This window comes from Nerophis ophidion, linkage group LG16 (genome assembly GCF_033978795.1).
Source record: "Nerophis ophidion isolate RoL-2023_Sa linkage group LG16, RoL_Noph_v1.0, whole genome shotgun sequence".
Taxonomy (NCBI): Eukaryota; Metazoa; Chordata; class Actinopteri; order Syngnathiformes; family Syngnathidae; genus Nerophis; species Nerophis ophidion.
This window is the reverse complement of record NC_084626.1, coordinates 19,961,242-19,979,007: the sequence shown is the minus strand read 5'-3', so window position 1 is coordinate 19,979,007 and position 17,766 is coordinate 19,961,242. Positions and strand designations below refer to the sequence as shown.

Below are 17,766 nucleotides of genomic sequence, written 5' to 3'. Positions count from 1 at the left end.
GGTATTGTTTTGTTGGATTGATTTTAAAAAATAATAATAAATACAAATTATTATATATATATATATTTTTTTTTTAAATCGATTTTTTAAAAATGAGAATCGATTCTGAATCGCACAACGTATTCGATTCAATTCGTATTCGAATCGATTTTTTCCATCACCCTTAATAGCCACCCTTTGCTCTGATTACTGCATTGCACACTCTTGGCATTCTCTCGATGAACTTCAAGCACAGCTGTGAAGTGAAAACCCTTTCAGGTGACCACCTCTTGAAGTTAATCGAGAGAATGCCAAGAGTGTGCGAAAAAGTAATCAGCGCAAAGGGTGGCTGTATCGGCTCAGTAGAAATTAAGGTGTGGAACTGATGGTCAAATGGTCCCTTATTTTAAATCCTTCACCGTGTGCCCAATGACCAATGTAAGAGCTAATGAGCAAGCATACAAGATAAACGGCACATTAAAATATGTTGTAGTTAAACATTGAACATACATACATTTAAAACAAATTACACAACTGCAAGAATTTACCTTGTCTCCCTTTCAATTGGCACTATAATCCTTTTAACTGTTAGTTTTCTAATTAAAGTTAAAGTACCAATGATTGTCACAGACACGCCAGGTGTGGTGAAATTTGTCCTCTGCATTTGACCCATCCCCTTGTTCACCCCCTGGGAGGTGAGGAGAGCAGTGGCCAGCAGCTGTGGACGTGCCCGGGAATCATTCTGGGTGATTTAACCCCCAATTCCAACCCTTGATACTGGGCGCCAAGCAGGGAGGTAATGGGTCCCATTGTTTATAGTCTTACCCCAAAAGGGACAAGAGGTAGAAAATGGATGGGATGAATGGTACTTAAAACCTGCCGATCTCAGGGCAGACACTCTAACCACTAGGCCACTGAGTAGATCAAGTGTATGTAAAGGTAATACATCTTTACATATAGTTTTTACCGTAGCGTGGTCCTAAATGTAACATTAAAAAGCAACAACTTCCTTTTCTGTTTTCCTTCGTGAGTTCCTTAACACAATAAAAGCATATCTGCTTGCACAACCTTTAACATAAGTCATATATTATTCTAACCACTAGGCCACTGAGTATATCAAGTGTATGTAAAGGTAATACACCTTTACATATAGTTTTTACCATAGCGTCGTACTGAATGTAACATTAAAAAGCAACAACTTCCTTTTCCGTTTTCCTTCGTTATTTCCTTAACACAATAAAAGCATATCTGCTTGCACAACCTTTAACATAAGTCATATATTATTCTAACCACTAGGCCACTGAGTATATCAAGTGTATGTAAAGGTAATACACCTTTACATATAGTTTTTACCATAGCGTCGTACTGAATGTAACATTAAAAAGCAACAACTTCCTTTTCCGTTTTCCTTCGTTATTTCCTTAACACAATAAAAGCATATCTGCTTGCACAACCTTTAACATAAGTCATATATTACTGTTCCAACAGAGAGGCAGGGTACGCTGCAGCCCGGCTCAAGATGGCGGCAAGGAGGTGGGGATGGCGAGCAACCGGCGAGGCGGGGCGTGCCGGTAGCACAACCTTTAACATAAGTCATATATTATTCTAACCACTAGGCCACTGAGTATATCAAGTGTATGTAAAGGTAATACACCTTTACATATAGTTTTTACCATAGCGTCGTCCTGAATGTAACATTAAAAAGCAACAACTTCCTTTTCCGTTTTCCTTCGTTATTTCCTTAACACAATAAAAGCATATCTGCTTGCACAACCTTTAACATAAGTCATATATTACTGTTCCAACAGAGAGGCAGGGTACGCTGCAGCCCGGCTCAAGATGGCGGCAATGAGGTGGGGATGGCGAGCAACCGGCGAGGCGGGGCGTGCCGGTAGCACAACCTTTAACATAAGTCATATATTACCCTAACCACTAGGCCACTGAGTATATCAAGTGTATGTAAAGGTAATACACCTTTACATATAGTTTTTACCGTAGCGTCGTCCTGAATGTAACATTAAAAAGCAACAACTTCCTTTTCCATTTTCCTTCGTGAGTTCCTTAACACAATAAAAGCATATCTGCTTGCACAACCTTTAACATAAGTCATATATTACTGTTCCAACAGAGAGGCAGGGTACGCTGGAGCCCGGCCCAAGATGGCGGCAAGGAGGCGGGAATGGTGAGCAAGCGGCGAGGCGGGGCGTGCCGGTAGCACAACCTTTAACATAAGTCATATATTACTCTAACCACTAGGCCACTGAGTATATCAAGTGTATGTAAAGGTAATACACCTTTACATATAGTTTTTACCGTAGCGTCGTCCTGAATGTAACATTAAAAAGCAACAACTTCCTTTTCCATTTTCCTTCGTGAGTTCCTTAACACAATAAAAGCATATCTGCTTGCACAACCTTTAACATAAGTCATATATTACTGTTCCAACAGAGAGGCAGGGTACGCTGGAGCCCGGCCCAAGATGGCGGCAAGGAGGCGGGGATGGTGAGCAAGCGGCGAGGCGGGGCGTGCCGGTAGCACAACCTTTAACATAAGTCATATATTACTCTAACCACTAGGCCACTGAGTAGATCAAGTGTATGTAAAGGTAATACGGCCCAAGATGGCGGCGAGGAGGCGGGGATAGCGAGCCAGTGGCGAGGCGGCGCGTGCCGGGAGCGACGCCACAAATGAGATCAGGTGTGTGGATCGCGCACCTGTACATGGTTAATGTATCTCCTCTCGCTGTATAAAAGGGGAGAAGGAGAGAACGAGGCTGGTGATGGTGTAGAGCGAGAGAAACACATACAACGACGGAGAAGGAGAGAACGAAGCGAACTGAAGTACGAGCTGGTGAAAAGCAGACGGCGGAGCGAGCAGCAGAGGGAGACGGGAGACGCAACGGAAGAGCAACCCGACCGCAGACAAGGTTGGGTTGGAAAATAAAAGCAAGTCAAACCTGCTCAAAGGCATGTCTTTCCTTGCTGGTCCGTAGAACCCGCAAGACGACGGCTTGAGACCGTCACAATTACATAACAAAAAATAAACACATTAATAAACAGAATTTAACAGTTGTCCCTTACATTGTCCCTTACAATGTAAATAAATACCATACCTATTTTGAAGAAACTCGAATATAAAAAATGTTTTCTGTTATTTCACCTTTTTTTGTTAAGTACATAACTTTACGTGTGTTCATTCATAGTTTTGATGCCTTCAGTGACAATATACAATGTAAATAGTCATGAAAATAAAGAAATTGCATTGAATGAAAAGGTGTGTCCAAACTGTACTTGATGTACACATTGTAATTTATGTACATGCTGTCCTCGATGTGTCCCATGTATGTACTGTACTTAATGTACATACTTGATGTGCATACTGTACCTACCTAATGCACTTACTCGCTTGAGGTACGTACTTTACTTGACTGTCAGGAACTCACATGGTGGTAGTTAGCGTGAGCCCAGGATGTCGAGCAGGGGTCACCAACCTTTTTGAAACCAAGAGCTACTTCCTGGGTACTGATTAATGTGAAGAGGGTACCAGTTTGATACACACTTAAATAAATTGCCAGAAATAGCCAATTTGCTCAATTTACCTTTAATAAATCTATATATACTTAAAAAAAAAAAAAGGGTATTTCTGTCTGTCATTCCGTCGTACATTATTTTTCTTTTCACGGAAGGTTTTTTGCAGTGAATAAATGATGAAAAAAACACTTAATTGGACGGTTTAAAAGAGCAGAAAACAGAAAAAAAATGAAAATTAAATTTTGAAACATAGTTTATCTTCAATTTCCACTCTTTAAAATTCAAAATTCAACCGAAAAAAAGAAGAAAAAAACTAGCTGATTCGAATCTTTTGGAAAAAATTTAAAAAATAATTTATGGTACATCATTAGTAATTTTTTCTGATTGATATTAATTTTAGAATTTTGATGACATGTTTTAAATGGTTTAAAATCTAATCTGCACTTTGTAATAATATATAAGAAATTGGACCAAGCTATATTTCTAACAAAGACAAATCATTATTTCTTCTAGATTTTCCAGAACAAAAAATTTAGAATAAATTCAAAAGACTTTGAAATAATATTTAAATTTGATTCTATACATTTTCTAGAGTTGCCAGAATAATTTTGGGGAATTTTAATCATAATAAGTTTGAAGAAATATTTCACAAATATTCTTCGTCGAAAAAACAGAAGCTAAAATGAAGAATTAAATTAATATGTATTTATTATTCTTGACAATAAAGAAAATAAATTTACTTGAACATTGATTTAAATTGTCAGGAAAGAAGAGGAAGGAATTTAAAAAGTGAAACGGTATATGTGTTTAAAAATCCTAAAATCATTTTTAAGGTTGTATTTTTTCTCTAAAGTTGTCTTTCTGAAAGTTATAAGAAGCAAAGTAAAAAAATAAATGAATTTATTTAAAGAAGTGAAAACCAAGTCTTTAAAATATTTTCTTAGATTTTCAAAATTTATTTGAGTTTTGTCTCTTTTAGAATTAAGAATGTCGAGCAGAGCGAGACCAGCTTGCTAGTAAATAAATACAATTTAAAAAATAGAGGCAGCTCACTGGGAAGTGCTGCTATTTGAGCTATTTGTAGAACAGGCCAGCGGGCTACTCATCTGGTCCTTACTGGCTACCTGGTGCCCGCGGGCACCGCGTTGGTGACCCCTGCTGTAGAGACAGGACGCAACGTGAGGCAGGTAATAAGAGGGTTTTATGAATAAAAAGAACCAAAGGCACACCATAAATATTTGTCACAAGAGACAAGGAACCAGCGCCGCCTTCCTTTCAACACTGACAGACAAACCCTACTGATTAATAGTCAAAGGCAAGTGAGTCCCCTGATCACTAATCAAGAGCAGGTGTGGAGAACTGGGCCAACAAACAGTGGTGAAGTCACTGCAAGACATAATCAAAACAGGTACTGAAACGATAGAGCGCAAGACAGGAAGAAAGACTAAACACAGGAAAAACTGTCACGCAGATCATGACACTTGACATGCATATGATGTTCATACAGCAGGGGTCACCAACGCGGTATCCGCGGGCACCAGGTAGCCCGTAATGACCAGATGAGTCGCCCGCTGGCCTGTTCTAAAAATAGCTCAAATAGCAGCACTTACCAGTGTGCTGCCTCTATTTTTTTTAATTGTATTTATTTACTAACAAGCTGGTCTCGCTTTGCTCGACCTTTTTAATTCTAAGAGTGCCAAAACTCATAGAATTTGAAAATCCAAGAAAATATTTTAAGACTTGGTCTTCACTTGTTTGAATAAATTCATTTATTTTTTTACTTTGCTTCTTATAACTTTCAGAAAGACAATTTTAGAGAAAAAATACAACCTTAAAAATTATTTTATGATTTTTAAACACATATACCTTTTTACCTTTCAGATTCCTTCCTCTTCTTTCCTGACAATTTAAATCAATGTTCAAGTAAATTTTATTTTTTTATTGTAAAGAATAATAAATACATTTTAATTAAATTCTTCATTTTAGCTTCTGTTTTTTCGACAAAGAATATTTGTGAAATATTTCTTCAAACTTATTATGATTAAAATTAAAAAAATATATTCTGGCAGATCTACAAAATCTTAAGAATCAAATTTAAATCTTATTTCAAAGTCTTTTGAATTTCTTTTAGAATTTTTGTTCTGGAAAATCTAGAAGAAGTATTGATGTGTCTTTGTTAGAATTATAGCTTGGTCCAATTTGTTATATGTTCTAACAAAATGCAGATTGGATTTTAACCTATTTAAAACATGTCATCAAAATTAGAAAAATTAATCTTAATCAGAAAAAAAATACTAATGATGTACCATAAATTATTGTTTTTTAATTTTTCAAAAAGATTCGAATAAGCTAGTTTTCCTCTTCTTTTTTTCAGTAAAATTTTCAATTTTAAAGAGTCGAAATTGAAGATAAACTATGTTTCAAAATTTAATTTTCATTCTTTTCCTGTTTTCTCCTCTTTTAAACCGTTCAATTAAGTTTTTTTTTCATCATTTATTCTCTACACAAAACCTTCCGTAAAAGGAAAAAAAAATGTACGACGGAATGACCATACCCATTTATATATATATATATATATATACATATATATATATATATATACATATGTATATATATATATATATATATATATATGTATATATATATATATAAATATATATATATATATATATATATATATATATTTATATATATTAAAAGGTAATATGAGCAAATTGGCTATTTCTGGCAATTTATTTAAGTGTGTATATAACTGGTAGCCCTTCGCATTAATCAGTACCCAAGAAGTAGCTCTTGGTTTCAAAAAGGTTGGTGACCCCTGACATACTGTATGTACATACTGTATGTACATGAAAAAAGTACAAACACCAAAGTGCTTTTTTCAAGGTGAAAAAGTAATCAATAGATTTTTAATAAAGCAGAAACCAAGAGAGCATTTGTGTCCGCTTCAGTGAAGAATCAAAGCAACCCTTTGACTCCTTCAAGCGGTCAAAAGAAAAAGCATGTCCAATTTGTTTAGGAATCAATATTCATTGAGGTAATGTGTTGTGCAGTGACTCTGCCTCTCAGGGAGATTCATTGCAGCCGCACTAGCATCTTTTCTTTCAGCTGAAGAACCGCAGACAGAAAATACAACTCCGAAATAAATAGCTATGAATATAATAATATGATGACACCATGAGGACGAACGAGAAGCGTTCATGAATGCTACGTCAACAGGAACAACCACACATGCAAAAACGTTTCAATTCATGGTGGCCATGTTTTTCCTTTCATATCATGCTCAAGTTCGACAGAACAAATTTTGCAACACGTCTTGAAATAACTGTCTGTTTTTTGCAGGGATGTACGAAAAATTTCAAGTTAATACAACACATGATGTCAAACGTATTGTTTTTAGGGCTGCCAACGGTAACGCTTAACGCATGTTATTAATATTAGGAAATTATGGCGTTATCAAATATATATGATTCACCGCTGCTGCTCACTGCTCCTTTCACCTACCAGGGGGTGAACGTGGGTCAAATGCAGAGGATAATTTTACCACACCTTGTGTGTGAGTGACTATCGTTGGGGCTTCAACTTTTTAACTGTAACTTTAAATAAGAAGAAGATTGATCACAATGGGGTTATGGCTTAACCCGGCAGACGCGTGCATTGGTACATGGTCTGTGATCACGATGAGACTTTAGAAAAAACTGAGATAACTTGTTGGTATTGCATCGACAAACATTCTTATCATCGGCGCAAGTTTAAAATACAATCTGAAAGCGAAACACATACTCAAATATGGTGCTGATAGCATGAATGCTACAACAAGCAGAGGAGAACGCTATGCTGGCGGTTTACATGTGTCATAATTGTCTACAAAAGTACCACAATTAATGTACACATGTGCCTTTACTGAAAACACAGCCACAGCATGTAAACCACTTAACCTCTGGGAAGACCAAGTCCTGCAAGAAGATGTCTTTCATATCACCACAGCTAATCCGTCGTAAAAATACTTGGAGAGGCCCAGTGACAACAAGGATTAAACAACTGCACTACACAAACAAGAGCACCAAGTTGCAACTGCAGGCTGAATGTGAATGTATGTTGCTTACTGGAGAACGTTGGATATCTGTAAGTAATCACGAGCTGTGGCTGCATTGTATCAAAAAAGATAAGCATTGTCATTTGTAGAGTTAAACAACTGGTTTGCTTAAACAACTGCTTAAAGGGGAACATTATCACAATTTCAAAAGGGTTAAAAACAATAAAAATCAGTTCGCAGTGGCTTGTTGTATTTTTTTAAGCTTTTTTCAAAATTTTACCCTAAATAAAGCTTTAAAGTGCCTTTTTTTCGTCTCTCTGCGAAGACACTGGCCAGGAAAAAAATACTAATGATGTACCATAAATTATTGTTTTTTAATTTTTCAAAAAGTGCTGCCAATGTAAACAAACAATGGGAATACCACAGCAAGATTTAGTGACATTAGCTCGGATTCAAACTCGGATTTCAGCGACTTAAGCGATTCAACAGATTACGCATGTATTGAAACAGATGGCTGGAGTATGAAAATATTGAAGAAGAAACTGAAGCTATTGAGCGAATAGCTATTGTCGCTATTCATAGCCATAGCATGGCCGAATAGCTGCGTTAGCATCGCCGGTAAAATGTGCGGACCAAACGATCAGGACTTTCGCATCTTTTGACACTGGAGCAACTTAAATCCGTCGATTGGTGTTTTTTTCGCATTAAATGTGGGTGGAAGGAAACGTAATATAGTTGCAAATGCATCTGCAGGTTATCCATACATCTCTGTTCCATGTCTGCTTTAGCACCGCCGGTAAATAGCATGTTAGCATCGATTAGCGTAGCATGTTAGCATCGATTAGCTGGCAGTCAACATCAACAAAACTCACCTTTGTGATTTCGTTGACTATCGTTGCAAATGCATTTGCAGGTTATCCATACATCTCTATGCCATGTCTGCCTTAGCATCGCCGGTCAAATGTGGAGACACTCTGGCATTATCAATGGGGGTCTGGCGGCAGACACTTTCGCATCTTCGGGCCAGTGGTGCAACTTGAATCCCTCCCTGTTAGTGTTGTTACACCCTCCGACAACACACCGTCGAGGCATGATGTCTCCAAGGTTCCAAAAAATAGTCAAAAAAACGGAAAATAAAAAAGCTGAGACTCGGTGTTTGTAATGTGTTGAAAATGAAAATGGTGGGTGTGTTACCTCGGCGACGTCACATTCTGACGTCATCGCCTCCAGCGCGATAAACAGAAAGGCATTTAATTCGCCAAAATTCACCCATTTAGAGTTCGGAAATCGGTTAAAAAAAATAGATGGTCTTTTTTCTGCACCATCAAGGTATATATTGACGCTTACATAGGTCTGGTGATAATGTTCCCCTTTAAACTAAAGAAAAGTAAATGGTGCACTATGTTAGGTTGTTTATGAGTGTCTGTACTACATTGCCAGTGCAGTTCAGTTCAAATTATTCCGGAGATGCATACCAGATTACATTTGTGCAGAAACTAAGGTTGACAGTTTTAATTTCAAGATGTCCCAAAAGGAGTAGGAAGAAGCAGAGCTTATTAAATCCCACCCCTTTTCACATATCACAACAATTCTCAGAGCAATATAAATGTAATTGCCTTCCATCCTTGTGTTCAGTATACACCAATTAAAGGTTTTGCACGCTGGGTCTCAAGGCGAATCCTCGGGCTGAAACGTGAACACACCCACGCCTCCACAGATTAACCCAGTGGTTCTCAACCTTTTTTCAGTGATGTACCCCTTGTGAACATTTTTATAATTCAAGTACCCCCGAATCAGAACAAAGCATTTTTGGTTGAAACAAAGAGATAAAGAAGTAAAATACAGCACTATGTCATCAGTTTGTGATTTATTAAATTGTATAACTGCAAAATATTGCTCATTTGTGGTGGTCTTTCTTGAACTATTTGGAAAAAACGATACAAAAATAACTAATAACTTGTTCTACACATAAAAGTAATCATCAACTTAAAGTGCCCTCTTTTGGGATTGTAATAGAGATCCATCTGGATTCATGAACTTAATTCTAAACATGTTCTTCACAACAAAAATAAATCTTTAACATCAATATTTATGGAACATGTCCACAAAAAATCTAGCTGTCAACATTGAATATTGCATTGTTGCATTCTTTTTTCACTATGAACTTACATTAATATTTTGTTGAAGTATTATTCAATAAATATATTTAAAAAGGACTTTTCAATTGTTGCTATTTTTAGAACATTTAAAAAAAAATCTCACGTACCCCCAGAAGTACGCGTACCCACATTTGAGAAGCACTGGATTAAAGCAAACCCGACCTCGGGCCTAGCTTCCTCTACACATCCCACTGCCCCCAACCATCCAGGCAGACTGGACCAACAAAACTTCTAGCTCTGTAAGTTTTGGCACTTCAAACAGTCCCGTTTGTCATGTCGGTCACATATCCATATCCCTGGACCAAGATTGATCATTGCAAAGGCCCAGTCTGACCTTTCCCAGAGAGAAATGGCTACTGAGCTCAGAGCTCCATTTAGCACCACCAGCAGGCAGTTGTGGTCTGGCAGCCCAGCCCCTACTAGGGAACAGTGAAACATGCAGAACGCACCCAACCCCCAGCATCCAGAGGCCCAGAGGCCCAGAGAAGGCCAGATTTACCTGCAAAGTCACCTGCAAAGACCACAGCGCAGTCCATCCCAAAGTCCCACCCAAAAACCCTACAATGCAACTCAAAAATGTTAGCACTCTATGATCATTAAATAACATTTTCACCAACATCACTTACATCAATTAATGGTGCTTAACTGTATAAAACATTTGTTTGAGTAAAAAAGAAAGAAAATAAAAATAATGGTAATTTAAAGTATTTTTACCATCATTTTCAATTTCCATCCATCCATTTTCTACCGCATGTCTTTTTTGGGGTTGTGCGGGGTGCTGGAGCATGTCTCAGCTGCATTCGGGCGGAAGGCAACGTACACCCTGGACAAGTCACCACCTCATCACAGATCATTTTCAATATGTCTCATAGTATTACAAACCCCGTTTCCATATGAGTTGGGAAATTGTGTTGGATGGTAAATATAAACGGAATACACTGATTTGCAAATCCTTTTCAACACATGTTCATTTGAATGCACTACAAAGACAAGATATTTGATGTTCAAACTCATAAACTTTTTTTTTTTTTGCAAATAATAATCAACTTAGAATTTCATGGCTGCAACACGTGCCAAAGTAGTTGGGAAAGGGCATGTTCACCACTGTGTTACATCACCTTTTCTTTTAACAACACTCAATAAATGTTTGGGAACTGAGGAAACTAATTGTTGAAGCTTTGAAAGTGGAATTTTTTCCCATTCTTGTTTTATGTAGAGCTTTAGTCGTTCCACAGTCCGGGGTCTCCGCTGTCATATTTTACGCTTCATAATGCGCCACATATTTTTGATGGGAGACAGGTCTGGACGGCAGGCGGGCCAGGAAAGTACCCACACTCTTTTACCACAAAACCCCGCTGTTGGCATTGTCTTGCTGAAATAAGCAGGGGCGTCCATGATAACGTTGCTTGGATAACAACATATGTTGCTCCAAAACCTGTACAGACCATTCAGCATTAATTATGCCTTCACAGATGTGTAAGTTACCCATGCCTTGGACACTAATACACCCCCATACCATCACAGATGCTGGCTTTTGAACTTTGCACCTATATCAATCCGGATGGTTATTTTCCTATTTGTTACGGAGGACACCACATCCACAGTTTCCAAATATAATTTGAAATGTGAACTCGTCAGACGAAAGAACACTTTTCCACGTTGCATCAGTCCATCTTCGATGAGCTCGGGCCCAGCGAAGCCAGGGGCGTTCCTTGGTGTTGTTGATAAATGGGTTTTGCTTTGCACAGAAGAGCTTTAACTTGCACTTACAGATGTAGCAACCAACTGTAGTTACTGACAGTGGTTTTATGAAGTGTTCCTGAGCCCATGTGGTAATATCCTTTACACACTGATGTCAGTTTTTGATGCAGTACCGCCCGAGGGGTCAAAGGTCCGTAATATCATCGCTTACATGCAGTGATTTCTCCAGATTCTCTGAACCTTTTGATGATTTTACGGAGCGTAGATGGTAAAATCCCTAAATTCCTTGCAATAGCTCGTTGAGAAATGTTGTTCTAAAACTGTTCGACAATTTGCTTTTAAATTGGTGACCCTCGCCCCATCCTTGTTTTTGAATTATTTAGCATTTCATCAAAGCTGCTTTTATACCCAATCATGGCACCCACCTGTTCCCAATTAGCCTGCACACCTGTGGGATGTTCCATATAAGTGTTTGATGAGCATTCCTCAACTTTATCAGTATTTATTGCCACCTTTCCCAACTTCTTTGTCACGTGTTGCTGGCATCAAATTCTAAAGTTAATGATTATTTGCAAAAGAAAAATGTTTATCAGTTTGAACATCAAATATGTTGTCTTTGTAGCATATTCAACTGAATATGGGTTGAAAATGATTTGCAAATCATTGTATTCCGTTTATATTTACATCAAACACAATTTCCCAACTCATTTGGAAACAGGGTTTGTAGTAAAAAAAAAAAAAGTGCTACAAAAAATATTACAAAATAATTTTACCATCCCTTACATCGTTATTGTTGCATAATACTGTAGACAGATTTTATACTCATGTTATTCAGTTCTGTGCTCAGAACATAACTTATGCAATTGTCGATTGGTAACTGGACCTTGATTGTAATATTATTGCGAAGACTTTCAAAGCGTGCACTTGATTCTTACCATACTCATTACTGTCACAAAGTTTTGAGAAAATCAATGACTTGCAGTTTGGTAAAACGTTTAAAAAACATTCGGACCACTAAATTGCATGTGTATCCAAATATTTTCTTGGGCAAATAAAAACCTGTGATTTATCTGATTTTAAAACAAAAAAACACTTGACAGCCCTAATTGTTTTACATGTAAAAATAAAATAAAAAATACCATGTAAATATTCAGACAGATATTCACCTCAATGTGTGCAAGCAATGGTTCAGGACTAGTGTCAGGGTCCGAGTGGCAGATTTTGGGTTTTGTGTTGTTTTTCTTTTGTTTAGTGTTTCTTCCTGTCCAGCGCTCTTACTTTTTGTTTTAAATGGCAAATGGGTGATACTTGTTCAGCGCTTTTCTACTTCCTGTTTTGTGGTTGGATCAGCAGAGACTTTACCCCGGCTACTGAGCACTATTCCCTCACCTGCCTCTGATTAGTAATCAGGAGACTCACCTGCCTCTGATCACAATTCAGAGGGGTTTATTTGCCAACCTCGCTTCAGAGATAGGGCTGGATCATTTGATTTGTACTTGCAGAGTAGCTTTCCCTATGCACTATCTTGTTGTTTTTGTATTACTGTAAATAAATTTTTACCTGCACGCCGTTTCCGCGTCTTGGGGTGATGGAAACCGCAACTATGCAAAGTCGTAAAGAGTAAATTAGTTAGCTCATAGAAACCAATACTAATGTTAGAGTAGCAGACTATTTTCTGCTTCACATTGCATAAAAATACTTCACAACTTTTGATTTGAAGAGATGAATTAGTATGAGGCTGCAGCTATCAATTATTTTAGTAATTGAGGAATTTATCGATTTGTTTGTTCACTTAACCGAGTAACTTGATAAAACACTTTATAGCTTCAAATAGTATTTTGGAGGAAATATTTGAAATATAGATTGTTTTGCTTGTCATAATATTCATTCCTTTGTTTTAATTAATGTGTGCATTTATTAAAAAGAAAAGAAAAACCTTCTCTGCTGTTTGCTGACACATGGATTACATCACCCACACACCTACATTTTCATGGGTGCTCTATTGCAGGCCGTGCAGAAACTATTTCCGCATGTTTTAAGTTCTTGGAACTCCACGTGGCCCAGAAGTTATCACTTTTTATTAGTTACACCCATCATATGATTAATCGAAGTGACAATATAATTTGAAGCATTTTTCGAATCAAATTCATCAATTAATGATTGCAGCCCAAACTGGGATCACATAGGACATTGGTCGGCAACCTTTACAACTCAAAGAGCCAATTTGACCCATTTCATGAAATAAAGAAGATAATGGGAGCCGCAACCATTCTCGCTGATATCTGCTAATGGTCACCCAGATAACAAAATAAGGGTGTACTATGAAGCCATTGCCTTTGACGCCTTCTACAACATGTACAAACAGCTTGCCGGCTCAGTAACATGTTGAACGTGGTTTCCACTGATACACGTAACCGACTGCAAGGTGTATAGTCAACAGCCATACAGGTTACACTGATGGTTGTGATATAAACAACTTTAACACTCTTACTAATACACTGTGAACCCACACCAAACAAGAATGACAAACACATTTCGGGAGAACATCCTCACAGTAACACAACATAAACGCAACATAACAATTACCCAGAGTCCCAAGCATCCATGACGCGAACAGGCTATAGTTTACACCCCGCTAGCACCAAACCCACCCCCCTCCGTGCATCAGTTGAGGTGGGCGGGGTTGGGGGCGCGGGGGTGTATAATACTGTGAGGATTTTCTCCCGAAATGTGTTTGTCATTCTTGTTTGGTGTGGGTTCACATTGTGGCGTACATTAGTAAGAGTGTTAAAGTTGTTTGTATCACAACCGTCAGTGTAACCTGTATGGCTGCTGACTATATGCCTTGCAATCTCGTACGTGTGACAACAAAACCAGCAAGATGCATGCGTCCGGCCGGCACGCAGATAGCATGGCGTAAAGGCGGGCGATGATATGTTGCAGAGGATGTTAAAAGTAATGCCATCAAGGCACGCCCCCAATATTGTAGTCCGAGTGATGATCGGAGAATGTTAACCCCAGGTGATGTCCTGGAGAGGCACCAAAATCCGGAAACCCCGGGTTGGCGATTATGCAGCTGAGCCATGTGCAGCTGAGCCGCATCAGAGTGGCCAAAGAGCCGCATGCGGCTCCGGAGCCGCGGGTTGCTGACCCCTGACATAGGAGTATACAGTCGTGGTCAAAAGTTTGCATACACTTGTAGAGAACATAATGACATGGCTGTCTTGAATTTCCAATAATTTCTACAACTGTTATTTTTTTGTGTTAGAGTGATTGAAGCACATACTTTTTGGTCACAAAAAACATTCATGAAGTTTGGTTCTTTTATAAACTTATTATGGGTCTACTGAAAATGTGACCAAATCATCTGGGTCAAAAGTATACATACAGCAATGTTAATATTTGGTTACATGTCCCTTGGCAAGTTTCACTGCAATAAGGCGCTTTTGGTAGCCATCCACAAGCTTCTGGCAAGCTTCTGGTAGAATTTTTGACCACTCCTCTTGACAAAATTGTTGCAGCTCAGCTAAATGTGTTGGTTTTCTGACATGGACTTGTTCCTTCAGCATTGTCCACACGTTTAAGTCAGGACTTTGGGAAGGCCATTCTAAAACCTTAATTCTAGCCTGATTTAGCCAATCCCTTACCACTTTTTACATGTGTTTGGGGTCATCGTCCTGTTGGAACACCCAACTACGCACAAGACCAAACCTCCGGGCTGAGGATTTTAGGTTGTCCTATAGAATTTGGAGGTAATCCTTCTTTTTCATTGTCCCATTTACTCTATATAAAGCACTAGATCCATTGGCAGCAAAACAGGCCATAATACTACCACCACCATGTTTAACGGTAGGCTTGTTGTTCCTGGGATTAAAGGCCTCACCTTTACTCCTCCAAACATATTGCTGGGTAATTTGGCCAAACAGCTCTATTTTTGTTTCATCTGACATCACATGGACAAAGATAAGACCTTCTGGAGGAAAGATCATAAAAGAACCAAACTTAATTAATGTTTTTTTGTGACACATGTGCTGCAATCACTCTATCAGAAAAAAAACAAGGGTTGTAGTAATGATTGGAAACTCAAGACATGACATTACTCATGACATTGCATTGTTTATAAAATGTTGACCACGACTGTAGTAAATCCAGCATGGTTAGATTTGTGACGAATGGAGCTGATGGTACTGTAGATGACATGTTGGAGCAAACACAATAAAAACATCATTTTTAGTATCATTAACTGCAACATGCTGTAAAACAGCAACACTATCGCTTTCCCTGGCACTTTGCACACTTTACCCAAGGATAGGCTGTTTTATTATATTTGTCAGTACATAGTGCTTCAGTAAAAACACAGAGACAAATGGTAAGGGGATGACAACAGAAGCCTCGGGTGTGGGGAGGGTGGGATGGTGGGTAGAAGCATCAAGAAGAGAGAAAATACAGTCCAGACTGACTCAGCATCAGGTTGATTAAAAGTGGCTGTGATCGGCCAGAGAAGATTCGGATCTTGTTTAGCTGGAGGCAGACGCAAGTAGCCCGAAGGACCGCCAACATGTCTGCATGCCAAAATCACGCCTGACTGACACTTGTAAACACAACATACAAACCATTTTACTGATTTAGCAAATATATATATATTTTTTTATTTACCAGTGAATCTTTGCATCACACCCTTTTTGTATTTGACACATAGCTGCAATCTGACTCATTAACATACGTTTTCACATCCAAATTAGATCCGAGAACATCTTGCCAATATTGACATTGGCAGGAATCAAAAATACATTTTTTTATTTTGTTGTGCGCAATGGTAGGCAAGTTTTCATCAAGTGAAATTAGTCAAACAGAACATTGATAGGTATGAAAAACATTTACCTATTTATTATTAACCATCCGGAATCAACATATGCTGTCTTTAAGTTAAAATGGAGGGGTCGTTGGCCAATAATGAATTAGATTTAACTTATGACGCAGTAAATTGAATGATGTGGACAGTCTTCTTACTGGATGCTTCCTAGCCCGCTTCTGCCTTGGAAATGTGGGGTTTTAGATTGTAAATGTGATGTCTGAAGGACACTTACTATGTATATCTAGCTTGTGTGCTATCGTGTGCTTAGCTGTTGTGTAATGGCTAGCTCTTGGGAGCCTTAAGTCTTCTATTTTTACCTTTTGAAAATAATTCGACTAAAAAACAAGATTATGGGAGGACATTTAGATGTGAACTGGCAGTTAACTAAGTAGAACTGCTTCTATTGAAGAGTTTACCTCTGGTACTTGTTTTTTACTGATATCGGACCATCTTTCTTATATCAATATCGACACTTTGAATGTTTACGTCATGTACATAATATATTCACTATTATGGTAATCCATCCATTTTCTACCGCTTATTCCCTTTGGGGTCGCTGGTGCCTATCTTAGCGACAATCGGGCGGAAGGCGGGGTACACCCTGGACAAGTCGCCCCCTCATTGCAGGGCCAACACAGATAGACAGACAACATTCACACTCACATTCACACACTAGGGCCAATTCAGTGTTGCCAATCAACCTATCCCCAGGTGCATGTCTTTGGAAGTGGGAGGATGCCGGAGTACCCGGAGGGAACCCACGCATTCACGGGGAGAACATGCAAACTCCACACAGAAAGATCCCGAGCCCGGGATTTAACACAGACTACTAATGACCTTCGTATTGTGAGGCAGACGCACTAACCCGTCTGCCACCGTGAAGCCCTTCACTATTATGTATTTTCCCTATTTCAAATAAATGAATATGTTCAAACACTGATTGGTTACCTTGGCTAGTGATGACAGAGTATTACAGGAGAAGTTCCATGAAATAAATGTGGCCCTTACAACAGGGGTGTCAAAACTACGGCTCAAGGTATAAGAAGTTTTACGCGGCCCCCGGGATGAGTTTGCCAAGTGTAAAAATGAGCTGAAAATTTTCAATGAAAGAAACTGCTGTTCTAGATGTGTCCACTAGATGTCGCAATAGCAATTCTTTGTATCTTGTTAGATGATGCTACATATGTAAAAAAAATAAACCACATGATAGTACAACAGTCGAGGAAAATGAGCAAACTACATTAACAACATCATGTGGTTTGATTTTGATATTCTTTTGTTATCCTGATAGATTGATAACTAACACAAATGAGTAGACTGATGAACATTATCACAATTTTTTCAGAAAGTATAAATAATGACAAATAAAGATAGAATACCATTAAGCGCGACATGCAAGTGTAAAAAACCAAAAATTACAACATTTTTAAACAAAGAAAACAAGCTGAAGTTGTTTTTATTTTTAAGTTATCGTGCTGTGATTGTACCAGTCCGGCCCACTTGGGA

At 38.3% G+C, this 17,766-nt stretch overlaps 1 protein-coding gene across 3 annotated transcripts in view; it reads right to left on the bottom strand.

Annotated features, from left to right (window-relative positions):
* Positions 1-17,766, bottom strand: part of cacna2d2a (calcium channel, voltage-dependent, alpha 2/delta subunit 2a) — a 553,278-nt gene that overhangs the window by 390,063 nt on the left and 145,449 nt on the right. The window lies entirely within an intron of this gene.